The 19,009-nt window shown below is 41.2% G+C and overlaps 1 protein-coding gene across 2 annotated transcripts in view; it reads left to right on the top strand.

The window, feature by feature from the left end:
• CABIN1 (calcineurin binding protein 1) overlaps positions 1–19,009 on the top strand; it is a 242,382-nt gene that overhangs the window by 222,860 nt on the left and 513 nt on the right. The window lies entirely within an intron of this gene.

Raw genomic sequence — 19,009 nt, 5'->3', positions numbered from 1 at the left:
TTTTTATTATAATTACTTTTTACATAAGAACATAAGAATGGCCATACTGCGTCAAACCAATGGTCCATATAGCCCAGTATCCTGTCTTCTGACAGTGGCCAATGCCAGGTTCTTCAAAGGGAATGAACAGAAAAGAGCAATTATCAAGTGATCCATCCCGTCATCCACTCCCAGCTTCTGGTGAACAGAGCTGTGGTGTTGCATCCCTGCCCATCCTGCTAATAGCCATTGATGGACCTATCATCCATGAACGTATCTAGTTCTTTTTTTAATCCTGTTATAGTTTTGGCCTTCACAACATCCCCTGGCAAAAAGTTCCACAGGTTGGCTGTGTGTTGTATGAAGAAATACTTCCTTTTGTTTGTTTTAAACCTGATATCTATTAATTTCACCTAGTTCTTGTGTTATGAGAAGGAGTAAATAACACTTCCTTATTCACTTTCTCCATATCAGTTAAGAGTTTATAGACCTCTATCATATCCCCTCTTAGTCGTCTCTTTTCCAAGCTGAAAAGTCCCAGTCTTAATCTCTCCTCAAATGAAAGCTGTTCCATACCCATAATCATTTTAGTTGCCATTTTCTATACTTTTTCCTACTCCAATACATCTTTTTTTAGTTGGGGTGACTAAAACTGCATTCAGTATTCAAGATGTGGGTGTACCATGGGTTCATATAGTAAAAGTGGAAGAGCTTGGTTTGCCAGACTGATCAGCAAACCAATGCTGACAACCTATGTGAAAAGGCTGCAAAACACCAAGTCTTTGGACTGCATTGACATGCAGAAATCCTTATAAGCCAGTCACTGTTAAAGCCAATTTTAAAGTACTTAATGACGCTGTTAAGAATGCTGGAGACACAACACAGTTTATGAGAACAAACATGGCTGTTGCATCATACTTTCTATTTAAGCAAGAGGGACCACACACTACAAACTGGAGGCCAATGTTAAGTGCATGATCACTTGTTAATCCTGAAGTTGACCAAGACCCACAAATGCTCACTATCGTTTTGCAAGAAGCTCAATTGACTGGTTAGAAGCATGCAGTGGAACAGGAAAGACTCATCAGTTGAAAAAGTGAAGAACTCTCTCACCGCATTCAGAAAATGTGCATACATGGCTGATGAATGCACTGATGCATATGGGTGTCAAGTATTAAGTTATCTTGATGTCAGTGGTAGACCAGTAGATGCATTTCTACATGTTCAGATTATAGAAGAGACATTGGCTGCATCTGACAACCAACATCTTAGAAGAGTTAAATGTTTGTAAATTGAACCCAGAAGAGATGGCTGCCTGTGCATTTGATGGAGTTGCAAACTTCTTTGGAAGACATAGTGGACAAGCTTTGCTCAGAGAAAAGTGTAATCCTAATCTCTCCTGTGCCTACTACAGAGGCCGTTTACTTCAACTAGCACTAGTATGAGATGCAGAATCTGCAAAAGACATTTAAAAAGCCATAAATTTAATATCTTCATTATATTCTATTTTTCAGCAAGAGTCCAAAAGGACTGAACATCTTGGAAAAAATAGAAGATACCCTGGGACTGAAGTTCAAATGAGTCCAACCTGGGAAAACCCGCTGGCTTTCTCATAAGCGACCCTTGCCTGTTGTCTTAAAATTACTGGAACCATTATTATTGGCTTTGGAAACTATCCACTGAGATGGGCCAGATCTAAGGACAACTTTTGGTACTAAGTTCAGAGAAGACTATTGCCATTCTCTCTCTTGTAAGTCTACTGTTGAAACCACTTTGGTCATTAAACAATGCTATCTAGGCATCTGCTACAACAGCAGTAGACCTTTGTCCAGCAATAGAAGCTACACTTAGATCAGAGAGATATACATTGAAAACATACTGGAAGAAGCAAAGACTTCAGTTCAGAAGTTGACTAATTAGGGCACGTATATTGACTCCTTAAGTGAGGAGGACAAGAAGTGTTTGTTAAGACAGCTGAAAAAGTACACAGATGTGATCCTTACAAATCTACAACAGCAACTTCTGGATTCTACTCAACCCCTCACACAGCTTTTACAGTTGCCTGTACACACCAACGGTTGTGTGGAGTGAGGCACGACCAGCAATGGGGTTGCCATGTGTTCAGGATAGAATAGAGAATTTGAACATAGTGGAATATCATAAGATGAACAAATGAAGATTTGACTTCAACTTCTTCTTTATCATCACTAGTGGTTCGACCCAATCTTTGTGCTATATTTCCTGGGATGAAAGAAGTAGGAATCCATCTCTTGCTACTCCCAGTCACAACAGCTACAGTTGAGCACTCTTTTTCCTCGTTGAATAGAATTTTGTGTTCTGAAAGGAGTCAGCTTCTGCCTGATCATGAGCATATCATGAAAGACTGGCAGTACCGAACACACAAGAAGCCACCAAAGATGAAACCCCTGCATTCAAAAAGTTCATTAATAGAGTTGTGCAAAATTACAACAAGAAACAAGAAGGATGTAGATGTAGTGCTTCATAATAGGCTTAAGTAGCCAACTTTAATTTGTGTGATGGTTTTAAAACATGAGTTAAATCTAATGGTCATGAAACAATTTTTAGTTTTTACTATCGTGCCGTACAGCCCATCTTCGCCCTAATGGTCTCATTCTTTGTCAGCCATCACCTTCCCTGTATATTTAAACACCTTCCCCCCTAATTTCAATTCCTGGGGAAAACACTGGTCTGTAGTTGTTGCCAGATTCTCTCTTCCCTCTATTTTGATTAATGATTAGTTCCAAACTGTGGAGAGTGAAATGTTGGTCCTGTTTAGTGCACAAGCATTTTGGGGGGAAGTCTGGAGGAGTTGTTTCTTTTACCCTCTACCTCCCTTTTTGTTTCTTTTCACCATTGTTGTCCATTTACTACCCACCCTGCTGCTGTCTTCTCATATCTGTAACTACCCTGGCAGACTACTTCCCAACAGCTGAGTTTGCCTTCCTGCTTCCAACTGTCAGCTACATATATACCCAGAATGCTGAGTGATTATGTGAAAGCCCAAGTGGCACGTGGGTGAAGGGAATGAGTTTAGAAAGTTTAATTAGCAGACTCCAAAGGTATCCTAATCGACTAAATTTCTCTTTATAAGCTGAGTTATATGAGATGTAGAAAGGATGTTTAGTCCTATTAGGATTTTTTTTAAAGTAAAATTGTTAGCCTGCTGACCTTGATAGTCCTCTTAAAGTAACTCTTTTTTTTTTTTAACACTAGAGGGTGCCATATTGCAGAATAAAAGCTAAAATCAAAATAGATGACTACAGAGTAGATTGGTTTTAAATCAGTGATTTAAATCCCCAATTTTAATCATGATATAAATCAACAAGCAGGAAACCTTGATGTAAATAATTTATTTTAATCGTGTTTGGCATTTGTACTTTAGTTATTTTCCTAAAGAGAGGTTAATTTTCATTAAAACATGGATTTGCAACTAAACATAGTCTTTACACTAAATTTGATGCTTCTACTATATATCCTGGAGGATATATAGTAGAACCTCAGAGTTACGAACGCCTAGGGAATGGAGGTTGTTCATAACTCTGAAATGTTCGTAACCCTGAACAACACATTATGGTTGTTCTTTCAAAAGTTTTCAACTGAACATTGACTTAATACTCCTTCAAAACTTTACTATGCAGAAGAAAACTGCTGCTTTCCCTTTATTTTTTGTAGTAGTTTACATTTAACACAGTCCTGTACTGTCTTTGCGTGGGGTTTTTGTTTTGTTTTGGGTTTTTTTGTCTCTGCTGCTGACTGATTGTGTACTTCTGGTTCCAAATGAAGTGTGCGGTTGACTGGTCAGTTTGTAACTCTGGAGTTCTAAACTCTGAGGTTCTGCTGTACTATGTAGACATTTATTCAAGCAGTTATAAAACTTAATTTACATTTATTTAGATTCTTAATTTTTTACATTTTTATTATGTTAACAGTGAATGATGCATTTCTTATTTACTAGATTAATTTTGTCTTGTGATTTTTGTGAAGCTCTGTTTAGATGGAAATTCAAATTCAATTAAAAATGCACAAAAACAGCATTTTTAATTGAAAAAAACTACCTTAAGTAGGATGGTTACATAAGAAAAAAAGTTTATCAAAGCGTGTTTTGCATTTAAAACTAACGGATTTACTAAACAAAGGAAGTATTATTTGTAGTTAGTGATTGAGCTGATTGTTTTTGGTCACCAAGTCCTTTAAGAGTTTAGAACTAATAGATCTCATTCTCAGACATAGTTTTGATTCATAGATTGGAAAAGGAAAACCAGCTTTCCTGTTTTTTTCAATTCTCAGGCGGTTTCTTAACTTTTTTGAATGAGCTAGTCTTTCAGCTGAACTAATTGAGTAAACTGAAGTGAAGACATTATTCTCTCTGCACCGGCAGAAGAGGCTCCTGATATCAAAAACTGGGTTAGCACTTCAACAAGCTCTGGTTCCAGGAGCTTAGCCAGTGACATCTACCAGTCACTGGATAGCCAGTCTTCATTTGAGCCCTTCAAAGTTCAAACGATCTTAAGCTAAGGTATCCATGTTCCCCCTTGCCCAATCTGTTTCTGCAGAACCTTAAAAAAATCTTGTTAGAAGTATCGTTTGCACAGAATTATAGTTAAATCTAACAGTTGAAAGGATAAATTAATTCTCAGCACATCCCCCAGGATTTAAGTTGTATTCCTACTGCTTAAAGTTCTTGGAAACAAACAAAAATGAAGCATTATTGCTACTAAGGTTGTTTGCAGTTCTGTTTTGCCTGAAAACAGAATTATTCTGTGCATGTTTACCAGGTTAAAGTTGTTTTGACCTTTGGCCCCTTGGATGTATTTTGTTTGATTAAAGTTAAGAATTTTTTTTTCTTTAAAACTTCTGATAAGTGCGTGTAGGGTTTATGCTGGAAAGGGGTGACAGTCCTGGTGTGTTAACTAACATCCCTGCATTAAATGGGTCAAATTGTGCTTTCGGTTACATCCGTGTAAATCCTGAGTGACTTCTTTTAGTTAATTGCAGTTACTCAGGACTTCCAGTAGTGTAACTCAGAGCAGAATTTAGCCCCTGGTATTTATCCTCATTACTTCGAGGTACCTTGTTAAAGATATTGTATAAAACCAAATTCTAATTAGAGACAAAAACATGAGTCTGAGAGTAGCACAAGAATGAAATGTGCAGTAAGGTTTTTGAGCTGGAAAAAGTTGTACAGCTGTGACCAATGCATAAGAAGAAATAACTAAACAGGCAGCTTGGGGCTAAAATAAGATACTATAGTCATCTTATAGTAATGCACATGAATTAGGATAGTGAGAAATAGCTCTGGCATGGCATCATCTGTAGTAATCAGAAAAATAAAAGGCCCATAAGTTCCTGCCTCTTCCTCCAATGGGAAGAATAAAATTCATTTTTGCCTACCTTTAGGATTGATTTGTGCAATTAGATGATTGGATACATGGCTTAGTATGAAAGCCCTCAATTATACAGTCCCATTGGGGGGAACACTTCACAACGTGTCTATAAGTAACTGTCTAAGGGATACTACCTATTTGAAATCTTGTCAATATATTTGAAAAACATAAGGTAGAAAGTAGTTTCTGGTACAAAATTAGCCACTGAGTCCCCCTGCCAATTTTTACTTCACAGTCCATTTTTTAAAAAACATTTTTCTCTCACCTGTTGTTTGATGGTCCCACACAGTCAACAGGGGAACCAGTGAAACTGACTATACGAAAAGTGCTGTCAAATGCACAAAGTAACCAAACTGAAATAACACAGAAATATTTCTAATCTCTCTGCTTGTCTATATGGCTAGTTAGTGCATGACGAACCTGGGTGTGAATATACAGAGCACTAGCATGCAACGCATTAACTACCAGTGTGGACCCTGTTACCATACTCTAAACTGGAGTATGCTTTGACGTAGTTAGTGCACAGTAGGCTAATGTGCTGTATGTTCACACCTCTGCTTGCTATCCAGTAACTAGCCATCTAGACAAGTCCTCGGATACAGTAATTTTAGGCTTGCCACAACAGTGGGTAAAAAATTCACTGTTCAATTTTTAAGTAAATTGTATGGTTTAAACATACTAAGTACTATGTAAATATATAAGTACATGTTTGTTGCACATAAAACTAGGTACCAAATATGCAAGTATAGTAAGAACCTGCCAAACTCAGGTGAAACAGTTTTTGAAAATCAAGATCAGATTTTCAGATATTGATCACCTCTACCTGCTGTTATGTGCATACAGTGCTTTGCACAAAATAACCTAATTTCCCATTTGGGACTCTAAGAGCTACTATAATAGAAATAATAATGGACTTCACTGAGATTTACTGGTGCTCAACACCCTTTGAGAATCAAGACAATAAGGGTCTGATTCCATAATCTTTGACAGGCAGAAGTCCCCTCTAAACCAACAGGAATTTTGCCTGGTTCAGAAATAAAAGATCAGACCCTTAATCTGTTAACTGTGCACCAATCCTGCAATCTGGTCTGCATAGGCAGATCCCTGAACCCACTTTCAACCCCTTTGAGTTGAGTGAGAAGAGCTGGCACAGGGGTCTGATCACATGGAACGGTTATAAAACTGTGGCAAGGCTTATTTTCAAATAGTCTGTGTATATGCTGCCACATCATACTTGCTTGAGTACTCTATTACATATAAACCATTAGTACGGAATGTTTTATGAACAAAAAAGTGCTGCTTCTATTTAAAACCACCCTCTGGTTTCCTTAATGTCACACAGATGCATACCCCACATTTTATACTCCTTAAAAGTTATGTCGGCACATGTTATTTTCCTTGCTAAATGCATGTGTATATATAAAGAGTAACTTCTGAAATAAGATTACATTAATAATCATTAATAATTAATAATTAATACTCTGAAACCAATTAATAATCTTATTTTCCTCATGAAGGAGAAGGCTCAGGGTGCTTTCTCAAACTTTGTTAATATTCTTAACTGAGCCAACTTTTAACTAACATTCTTGTACTGCGGGATTTTTAACTTTTTTTTTTTCCTTTTTTTTTCCCCCCAGAAGTCTGGCAATCATCAGTTTGGGTTGTCTTCTAGATAGTAGACTGGAGATTTCCATTAACTTAGACTTGAGAGAGTTTAAAATATGTGAAGATCTAGAAATTCATAAAAAGAACAGGAGTACGTGTGGCACCTTAGAGACTAACAAATTTATTTGAGCATAAGCTTTCATGGGCTACAGCCCACTTCATCGGATGCATAGAATGAAACATACAGTAAGAAGATATTTATACATACAGAGAACATGAAAAGGTGGAAGTACCCATACCTGTAGCCCACGAAAGCTTATGCTCAAATAAATTTGTTAGTCTCTAAGGTGCCACAAGTACTCCTGTTCTTTTTGCTGATACAGACTAACATGGCTGCTACTTTGAAACTAGAAATTCATAGTGAAAGTTACACAGTTTACAATGTAAACGTGCAGTGTTAAGCTTTAAACCAGGGGTAGGCAACCTATGGCACGCGAGCTGATTTTCAGTGGCACTCACACTGCCCAGGTCCTGGCCACCAGCTGGGGTTCCGTCCGTCGGCCCTGCTCAGCCTGCTGCCGGCCCGGGGTCCCAGCTGCTGGCCCGGGGTCCCAGCCACCGGTTCTGGGGGCTCTGCTGCTGGCCTGGGGTACTGGCCGCCAGCCCACTGCCAGCCACATTCCGTCCGTCAGCCCCCTTCAGCCCACTGCTGGCCCCGGGTCCTGGCCACCAGTCCGGGAGGCTCTGCTGCCGGCCCGGAGTCCCGGCCGCCGGCCCGGGGCTCTGCAGCCGCCCCCAGCTGTGGCCCACTGGCTCCAGCTTGGGACAGTGAGGGGTGCAGACAGGGGCAAGAGGGGCACAGCTCAGCACCCCCACCTTAAAAATTGTTCCAGTACCACTGTGCTGGGATATTTGTACGTCCTGATTGGCTGTTTACATCACTATCACACCACATGGAACAGCACACTGCGTTTGATGTTGCGATTAGAATGTACATGCAAGAACTGGAATCAGAATTTTCTGACAGATTTCAAGATTTCCAGCGGTTTGGCCCAATGCTTTCTTTTCTAATTAAACCTGGAAAGTTCAACAAAGGCGACTTGGATTTGTCTGTATTTCAGTGGATAGGTGTTGAAGATTTCGAAATGCAGCTCATTCACTTATAAAGCTCAGAATTGTGGGCATCAAAGTTTGTAGATCTGCGGCGCGCACTTGAAGCTACCGAGAGAGATCATGGGGCTTCTATTCTGACCTGCTGGACGTCCTTGCCAGTGAAATTTAACTGTTTGAAGAAAATTGCGTTTGCAGTGCTTTCAGCATTTGGATCCACGTACCTGTGTGAACAGGTATTTTCACACATGAAATCTGTCCTCTGTCCCTCTGGGAGCCAGTTAACAACTGATCACTCAGAAGCCTGTGTGCAGCTTAAAGTATTCAAGTACGTGCCAGACATTGGAAAACTCAGCAAGGAAAAGCCAGGGCAAGGATCACACTAAACTGATAAGATCTGCATTTTAATTTAATTTTAAATGAAGCTTCTTAAACATTTTAAAAACCTTATTTACTTTACATACAACAGTAGTTTAGTTATACATTATAGAGAGAGACCTTCTAAAAACGTTAAAATGTATTACTGGCACACAAAACCTTAAATTAGAGTGAATAAATGAAGACTTGGCACACCACTTCTGAAAGGTTGCCGACCCCTGCTTTAAACTCTTTCAACTTTTCAGTTCAAGTTCAGTGAAACAACAATACTGCTATGAGTTCCCCAATAGATGGCAGTGCTGGAAACTCCTTCCACGTCCCAATAAGCAAATTAGCTCTGCTGAGAGCATAACAAAGGCTCTGATGTGTTGTGTGGCAGCAAAGCAGAACTGGTGAAAGGAGAGTTTTCAGTCAAGCTTTCATGAACAGAATGACAACTTCAGAATTGAGGTCATATATTTTATTGGACCTGAGAGAGACAAGGTTTCAAGCTTACACAGAGCTCTTCTTCAGGTCTCGTGTCTCTCTTCTTGTCTCTCTAATATCCTGGGACTGATATGGCTAGAACAACACTGCAAACTTCAGGATTTGTTATTTCAAAAGATCAATGCCAGAAGAACTGCACATGCTCCCTGTTGCACTGCTGAGCCCAAAATACCATTAATGTCCTTGTTTTGCAAATGTAGGAAGTGAACACCTGAAATTCCACCTCTTTGGTTAGAAGCACAGGCACTTAACCAGTGCCATCAGGCACTGGCTATTTTAAATGTAAGATGAGAAATTATTTGGAACTTCTGATAGAAGCCAAACTGGCAGAGAGCATTTGCCCAGCAGGTGTCTTTTTCCATATTGATGCTCCATGCTTCTGCTCAGTCTGAGTGTCTTTAAGGTCAGCACTCCGTATGAGCTGAGCTACAGTTCCCCCAACCATGGGATGCTCCTGCCTGACCTTTGCTGTCAGTTTTCTCTCAGTATTAGTAATACACTGTTTTTGAAGGCCTGTAAAAAGTAAGAAAGCAAAGAAGTTTTACTGAAGAGGAAGACTGCAGCCTCAGAGCCAATTTAATCCTTTGATATCTTCCCTTGCCTCCCTGTTGGCTGCAAATATGTCCCTATTCAACTTGGATAACAGGTGCTTAGTCCTGTCTGAGCACTGCAGCTCTCCCTCTGCAGGACAATGAATGACTTCTAAGGCTGAGCTCCTTGGACATGTGTATTGGCAGCTGTTAAGAAGCAGACATAAGGTCCTTTAACAACTGCACATAATTAAAATGGCTGTTCGGGCAATGGCCATTCAGAGACATTAATGTCTAGATTTCTGGGCTTATTTTTAAGCAATTGATAGCTGAAGTAAGAGAGAAGGGTCAATAGTATATGTTTATACTTTTTCTCCACCGTCCTTGTACTATTTAATGGGATGATAAATCCAGAATTGAGATGCCTGTTGCAATCTCAGTGAAACGTAGAGAAATCTATTTGGATGAAAATGTAGAGTTTGTGACTATGTCAGCATAGTAACGATTGCAGTTCACATACAAGACAGCACAGTGCCCCAGCCCTCACACTATCTGATAAATATAGCTGAAATTTGAAACAAAAAAGTAGGTGCAAAGGATGCCAGAGAAATTGCAGAAATTAAAAATAGCATATGACACTTATCCAGCAAGGTACATAACCATGTGACTAGTCCATTGACTTCAATGAAGCAACTCATGCCATTAATTACCTTACATATTCTTGTATATGGTACCAGGAACCCTCTTAATAGAAATCTAGAGTAGCTTAATATAGTGTTAATATTAAGAATGTAAGTATACGCTAGTTCAGGGATCGGTAACCTTTGGCACGCGGCCCATCAGGGTAAGCCCTTGGCGGACTGGGCCTGTTGGTTTACCTGCCGCGTCCACAGGTTCGGCCGATCGCGGCTCCCACTGGCCGCGGTTCACTGCTCCAGGCCAATGGGGGCTGCGGGAAGTGGCTCGGCTATTTCTGCCTCATTACGCTTAATGTTCATATTAAGGGATATTGCCAACTTAAATTTGGCCACAAATTTAAATTTTGTAAAATCAAGCTATTTACAAACCATAAGAAGTGTTTCCTCAATTTAAAAAAAATCTAGTGAAAACAGATATTTTAAAACAAATATACATTACCTTTCAATGTTTGCAACCCCGGAATTCCACCACGAAAGCCATGTCTACACTACGTGGACTATAGCAGCATAGCTACGGCACCATAGCTATGCTGCCATAACCCCCTAGGATAGATGCAGACTACAATGATAGAAGGGCTTTTCTCATCCCTGTAGAAACTTCACTTCTTCAAGCAACAGCTAGGTGCATGGAAGCATTCTACACAACTAGGTCGGTATAGCTACAGAGCTGAGGGGTTTACATATTTCACATCACAGAGCACCATAGCTATGTCAACCAATGTTTGTAAGTGTAGACAATCCCTAAGAAAGTGAAAATGACCATAAACAAAAATGAAAATGATTTAACTGATGTAGATTCAGTCCAAGTGAAAGATTTGAGACAAAGTTACAAGTGACTGAAAAGAACGTCCACGTGTATAATACAATTGCTATAGTATATAAGCAAAATAGGCAGCATGCTGGGAGTCTTTGCTTCGGAGTCAACCAGAGTAAACTGAAACAAACAAGACGTCTTCTGTAGGAGGTTTTAGATTCCTTTAGAAAATCTAACCATTTTTATATGTATGCAGTGTTGTTGTAGCCATGTTGGTCAGAGGATATTAGAGAGACAAGGTGAGGGAGGTAATATCTTTTATTGGACTAACTTCTGTTGGTGAGAGAGACAAGCTTTGTTTATACCATTTTTATACCATTCATAGTGCAGACTATCAGAAACAGCTTTGCAGAGAGTCATTCATCAGCTGAGGAGAAAAGGAAGTCTTCAAGGTGAGATTTAGGCTATGTCTACACTACGCACCTGTTAGCGACACAGCTCTGCCACTACAACCGTGCCGCTAAAAGGCGCGCAGTGTAGCCGCTCTTTGTCGGCAGGAGAGAGCTCTCCCGATGATAAAAAAATTACACCCCAATGAGCAGCAGTAGCTTTGTCGGCAGGAGAGCTCTCCCACTGACAAAGCGCTGTTCACACCAGCGTTTTTTGTCGGTAAAACTGTTGTCGTTTGGAGGGGTGGTTTTTTCCACACCCGTGAACAACAAAAGTTTTACCAACAAAAGTCCTGTGTAGAACTTAGAGAGAGAGAATGCTTGTGACTCATAGGAAGAAAAGAAATCCAGGTAGGGTAACAGCACAAAGTAATGAACACCACCCACTCCCCCAGCACAACATGAGAGAGTCAATAGAGAGGTCAAAGAGGAAAGTAAAATTAGAGAAGTGGAGTGAGTGATTCTGTGGGGAATTGCAGATGAACATGAACTCCTAGAGGATCAGAAGGGGTATGTCCATGGAGCATTAAGGGGAAGGTAGTTTTAAATTGGATGCAGAAGCCTTGGGTAAAATTTGCAAAAGCACCTAACCCCATTTTCAAAAGGGAAATAGACACTTAAGAGCCTAAGGCCAGATCTACACTAGAAACTTTTGCTGATATAATAATGTCAGTTAGGGGTTTGATTTTTTTATGTGACATAGTTTGAGGTCAAGGATGGCTTCAAGACTTCTGACAATGAGAGCAAAGTTAACGTGAGTGATAATCTGATGAACTTTTCATTAACAGGAGAACTTCAGTCTTTGAAGTACTCATTAATAGGAAGTTATAGTGTGGTCAGAGGCTGGCAGTGGAAGCTAATGAGGTTATGTGAGTTAACTCTTAGTAAATGTGTAAATTCCCACCTGGGAGCTGGCTAAATTTTAAGGAATATGGGGAGGAAGGGGCGCTGTATGTGAGGGATTTTCCAACATGGATAAATTGTTCTGTTTATGCTTCCGACACTCAAGACTCCTTTCTCAGCCCCACCCAACATCTTCATGGTAGGAAACCTTCACTCCTTTCCCTAACGGCCAGCTTCCCAGCTGCTGGTTTCCACTTCTCCAGTCTTGGTCCACTATTCAGTTTTGTTGATGCACTTTTAATAATGACCTACATTCCGACTACTACACTCTTAGGTTGCTAGTGGCTTGATGAACCTTAATTCTGACCTGCATGCTACTCCTTTTCCTATACTGAGCCTTTTCTGAGCAGAAAGTGACAATCATACCAAATGCATTAAGACTGATTTTTCAGATATGGGTAAATGTCTAGGACTCATTTGGTGTTACCAATTCACGTCTTTATTTGTGATTGGACGCTAAAGCCTAGAACAGTAACTCTGCATTATCTGGCCCCCTTTCCTTAAGTTACTGTCATCTGCTTTGTTGGGTCAGATTTCTTTTGATACATTTTTACTCACCTTCTCCTTTATTTATCTGTAAAGCAGCACAAAAAAGGTGTCTATGGGGAAAGTTGCTGACATTTTGTCAGACATGTGGGATGGTATGCAAACAAAGGGCACCTTCTAATTCAGGGTGCAAATTAGAATTCTGCAATTAGCAAATTAGAATTCTGCAAATAAATATTGGGTAACCTTATCCAGAAAATACCTGATAAGTAAAGAGAACCTAAGGCTGAATGTGAATATGAGGAAAAATTGCCCAACATTGAGATCATGGTGGAATAATCTCTCAAGGATACCGATGAAAGCATCGCTCTTGACTGGAAAAGGTACTGGAGAATATAATATACTAGAGGATGTAATCCTGCGTTGGTCCATAAATGATGGATTGGATGAGCTAATAAGGCTTTTCCATCTCTGATTTCTGTTGTAAGATGGGAGACAATGAAAAGTGCATATTGAGCTGTGGGACAATTTACTAGCTGCTCACAAGAGAAACAAGAATAATGCCTGTCAGTAATCAAGGGCAGCTTAAATGCAGTAAAGGCTTTGAGAAGGCAAAAAAGGGACATTCTGGGTCAGCCCTGTGGCCAGTTAATATTCTGAGCTACCATACAGGAGAACCTGGGGTTGAGGTACAAGAGTAGGTGGTATTTTCCTTGAGTTACCATCTTGTGATCCTGACTCTAAGTTTTTCTTGTAGTTAGTTTCTATCCCTTGGTGTTCTGAAGAAAACCTTCAAAACATGATAAGTGTAACTGATGCAGTGGTGTATGCCTGGATTTTCATAGATCCTGAAACAGTAGCTCGGGGAGAGATGTGAACTGCCCCCAATCATCTCCGTGAGGTGATAACTCAGAAGGCAAGTGATAATTTGAATATCAATAATGTTAACTATTTCACTGTCGACCAAAGCATAAGAAAGGAGCTTGGTGATCATATTATAAAGATCTGAACAAGCTGCTGTGAGGGACATCTCTTTCTGGTGCCACAATTGATGGCATTTATGAGATGACACCATTTATTTTTCCCCTCAGTCAAAAAAGAGCCTACCAGAGCCAAACAAAGAATCTGCATTCCACCATGGGAAAGCAAGGCTAAAGGAGCCCAGCACTGCCTCTGAGCCTGAGCTAAGCCCAAGGGATTCAGCAGAACCTTTGGGTGATGCAAACCCCAATGAAAAGATGTCAAGCCCAACAGAACATGCACCATCCTATTTGGAACAACATGTCAATGTACTGGGCGAGGCATCTCATTTTTGGCATCTTGGGTGGGCAGAGCTTGGAAGAGCATCACTGCATTTTTTTTTTCACGATATGTAACCCCCAGTGGAGAATAAGTTTTATTTACCTGACCCCTTATCCTGCTTCTAATGTCAGCAGGAGCTGGAAGATCTACCAAGACAGTGCTCTCTACACCTGGCAGAGAGGCCACTCAGTTATAGCAACTCTGCAAACTCAGGAACAGTTTTCTGGGACTCCAAAGCCATTTACGTTCTGTTCTCCTTGGCCAGAAATATGGTGGCAATGGAGAGATCCCTGCGGCAACTGCAGGGACACTGGGGTAAACCCCAAGGTGGGAAGCATGAAATGAAATTCCATTTAGCAGTATTGTCTCTGGGTGATACCTAGATAAATGGTAATTGGACTTTGTCGAACACATCTAGTTGTTTAACAGCCTTCCTCCCCATCTGCAAAGGCTGAAGCTTTTATGGTGAGAAATTCATGGTGGCTTTCAAAGCAGCAGCAATAGAAGTAGAGGTGTCCCACTCACTTAGACTGGACACAAGTTGATGCTGTAAAGTTGGATCTTTGTAATCATTAATGTCTTTTCCTTCTCATTAAAGAGCATTGACTTAATGGCTGAAGTGTAGAACTGGAAATCAGGAGACCTGAGTTTTAGTCACAGCTCTGCCACTGGCTCAGTGTGTGGCCTTTAAGCTTATGCCTCTATTTCCCCATCTGTAAAATGGGGATAATGATACATGCTTATCTCACCAAGCTGTGGTAAGGATTAATTAATTAATGTTTGTAAAGTGCTTTGAGATCTTGGATCAAGGATGTCATAGATGTGTACAGAAAAATGTTTTGACAAGAATAATTTGTCGTCCATGGACTGAAGCTAGCACATTTTTTTATGCATTTGGAACACCTTGTAATTTTGCTTTTTAATATTTGATCCAATCTGTTATTTTCTTCTCTGTTTTTCATGGATGGATGATGTAATCATTGAGATTAATTTAGACCAGTGACTCAACTGAACAGCCAGAGTACAGAAACCCACTTGGGTTTCATCAGGATCGATGACCTGTAGCTTCTCTTGAGCAAGGTTCTGGTGAAGATTCACAAGGGGGCTATCAGCTGATTTAACATCTGTTGTTAAGGGATACTCCACAGCTAATTGTTGGAGAGCCTCTAGGTTTAATTGCTAAGATACTGAAATGATTCAGTACAGAAACACCAATGCTCTTCACTTTTCTCTCATTATAAATTCACTGGGATTTTTTCTCTTTCCCCAGCTAAAGTTCTCTATAACTCGTAACCTCTCCTGAGGTCCTGCTAACATCCATTATGCCCGTTTTTCTTTTTTACTTGAAACAGCCTTGCATGAAGACAGTTATCCAAAACCAGATGGCGGAGTTCAAGAAATGTCAATGGAATTGGCACATTGTTCTGGTAGAATGGTGTGCTGCTGCTACATGAACAGCAAAGCAGGAACCATTGATGCTGTAATATCACTCTGTTACAAGGATTTTTCCCTTGCACCCAAAATACTGACGTTGATTTAATAATTGTGTCTGATGCAGCATCGTACAATGAGACAGATTTACCCTCTCTGCCATTATTGAAGTTCTGGTGAATTTGATTGCTTCAGAAGAGACCTATTGTGTCCTTCAACCAGATATGGGCCAGCTTATCCATAAGAGCACATGTCTGTTGGGAGATGAGGTGTTTAAAGCTGGTTTCTGACTGGCAGAAATTCTACCATGAAATCTGTCTTCAGGGACTGACAAAAACCAGTTGCTTGGCAGATGTGGGTCTTCTAATCAAGGTGGGGCGGAATTGTACGGCACACAACTGTGTTCTTTGGTCTGGTTGGAGTTTGCTTAAAAATCATCACCTCCTGCACTGTTTTCACTCCATTTGTTTTTCAAAACTTTTCTTGATTAAATGTCAGTTGATTGTCTGGTTCTAATTCTATTTGGTACAGAGTTTTGTGATAACATTATTAAAAAATGAGTTTCAGCAGCAACTTCAGTTCCCTGTAGCTGGCAGACAACTAATGAGACCAAGATGGTCAGGTAATTTTTTAAGCAGTTATGGACCATTACTGAGCATAAACTCCCACTCTGGTCTCATCATCTCTCTCAGAAAAGAGAAATAATGAAGCTTTTAAAGTAGCTGCTTGTAACTCCTGGTGTCATGGAAGGAAGCTGTGATGATGACCATGATGTGGTTGGATATTCCCTCCTTTGGGAAGCTCCAGCTAGTCAGTAAGAGTAAAACCATAATACAAGTTTTTCTCAGACCCAGATCTCCAAAGTTGGGTGAGGGTCTCGGGAAAACATTTCCAGTATTAGGGCATCTCTGTTACAGACAGAGAGAGCAAATGGTGGGGAGGATTTGTATTGCAAGCCTCATTGGCTGGGATTCTGGTTTGCGAAAAACAAATACAAATGTGCTCTAACCCCACAAAATTCACAGGGAGGGGACCATGTTAGATAAATGGTTCAGGTTTGACTGTTCTTGCCTGATAAAATTTTTCTTCCATTAAAATAGTTTACTTATAAATGTACAAGGAAAAAATTGCTACAAATCAGCAAATCGGTATTTAAAAAAATGGTAACTGTTGCCAACTCCTGCTTCCTATATCACAGGCCATTGCAATATAAAGCCCTAACTCTTGGAGTCGTGTGAATACTCTGAGCTTACTGTTCTTTTGATGAAAGTTTCTAGTCCTCATGAACGTGGAGAAAGGTTTAAAAATCTGAACCCCAAAAGGTTAAAACCTAAAAGCAAAGAAAAAGAACTTGAAAATGAATTATTTGATTTTTAAGTTGCTCTTGTGATTGGGGGGGGGGGTAGGGAGGCTGATTCACGATGCTGAAACTTGGGTTGTCAATACTGCTTTTGTAAAACATGAACCCAAATGGCTTTCTCAAGGTAGATCTCCATTTGTGGCAGTATGTAGAGTACAGACACCTCACGCCCAGCTAGCATGGGTACAAATAGCAGTGTAGAGGGTGATGCACTACTTAGGCGACTAGAGTAGAAACATGAACCCTAGGGCATTTATCCTACACAGTTCTCGAGATGGCCAAGCAGTGCCTCCCATGTCTATGCTATTTTTAGCAGTGTAGTGTCCTGCTGCTGGAGCCTTTCCCTGCCACAGTGAAGGACTCCGGCAAGGGGGAGGTAGGGGGGAAGGACTCCAGCAGTTCCCCCCTGCCAGAGCCTGTCCGTACTGCAGTGAAAAGCTCCAGCAGGGGAGAGGCAAAGGGGAAAAGGCTCTGGCACAGCTCCCCACGACAGAGCCTTTCACTGCCTCGTAGCTACAAGCTGCAATAACAGTGTGCACCTCCCTTTCATTGCAATGTGTACCCTGTTTCCCCGAAAATAAGACATCCTCCGAAAATAAGGCCTACTTACAGTTTTGCCTCTCGTTGTAATATAAGGCATCCCCCCGATAATAAGACCTCCCCGATAATAAGGCATCCACCGATAATAAGGCATTTTTCATTTCTGAAAAATAAGACATCCCCTGAAAATAAGACCTAGCGCATCTTTGGGAGCAAAAATTAATATAAGACACTGTCTTATTTTCGGGGAAACAGGGTAGCTGCACACGTAACCTACACTCCACTCTCCCAGTGTTTGAGTGGCTGGCATACTCCATAACAATGGATACTGATCCTGTTGTGTGATGAGTGTGTTAACTTTATGTAACTTGACCCGTCTCAGGTGACTGGAGCAGGAAGTAGAACCAGGAGGTGATGACCTCTGTGGGCACAAGTGTCTAGAGAGTCCAAAGGCACCAGTTTGTGGGTTACTCGGGGGGAGGGGGGCTCTAGAGCCCTCCTGGCCTCTCTTCTCCCCCACTTCTCTCCTTCGGAGTCTCGTGGTGGCCTCAGTCTTGACGTAACATCTGCTGCCCAGCACCATCAGCCCAGTCCTGATCCCACTTCAGTGGGAGCAGGAATCAGACCTGCGTGGTTGTGGGGCCACTGATGAGAAATGTCTAGGAAAGCTTTCAGTGCAAAAATCACGTTTAAAAACATCACCCAGTGGTCTCCACTGTCTGCTACTGTTTCTTCTCCAGCTACATGTTACAATGCAGTTTGCTGCATAAAATGGCTGTATCACCTATGCAGAGGCCTTTGGATGAAGAGCTGTTGAGTCCCATTCCTGCTCTCAATGGATCAGTGCCTATGTCACAGATGCCTCCACATGTGTGGACAGCCTCAGGAGAGGTGCCACAAATAAACATGGCCCAGTTTGTCCTGGCACCTCCACGTCAGGGCTGAGGCACATTGGCAGGACAGTGTGGGGGAGCATGCCCCTGCCAATGCTGTACCTGTTCTGTGGATAAACAGGACGGCAGTCTCCAGGGCGCAGTCTGACCCTTCTCATGAATGCTAGAATTGAGACAGGAAAAAAGTGTCCATCTCCATTTTGTGTCTGTTAATCTGGACCTGCACAGCCTTGGTGTTTGAATTCCCAGGAGGTAGGCCAGGGTAGAAGGAATCTTACAAGGTGTGTCCCCTGTTTCTCAGCTGCAGTTGCTCCTAGGGACAAGAAAGAGGATTTTGATTTCTGGAACCAGGGGCCTGAACTTAGCAGGAATTTGTTGAGACTTGGAAGGTGAGGAAGTGATTCTTGGATGCTGTGCTGGAGTTAAAGGCACTGAGAGGATGTTGTTGGCATAAACTGAAGCCCCCTCCTCCCCGGAGAGCCATCTGAAGCTCTCTGAAAGCTATGAGAAGAGCAGCCTGTAAACATCACACTTTGGAATGACAATGAAATAGCTTCATTCATCCCTGGATCAATCTTTTCTCAGCCTTAACAGGATGGCTGCCAGCTTTAATACCTCCACAGCCCTCCAGAGCCACCTCGGGGGGACTGAAACCTCTCTGGGTGCTGGCCTGCTCAATAATGTGGCACCTACCTGTCAC

This window comes from Chrysemys picta, chromosome 15 (genome assembly GCF_011386835.1).
Source record: "Chrysemys picta bellii isolate R12L10 chromosome 15, ASM1138683v2, whole genome shotgun sequence".
Lineage (NCBI taxonomy): Eukaryota > Metazoa > Chordata > Testudines > Emydidae > Chrysemys > Chrysemys picta.
This window is presented reverse-complemented; position numbering and strand designations above follow the sequence as displayed.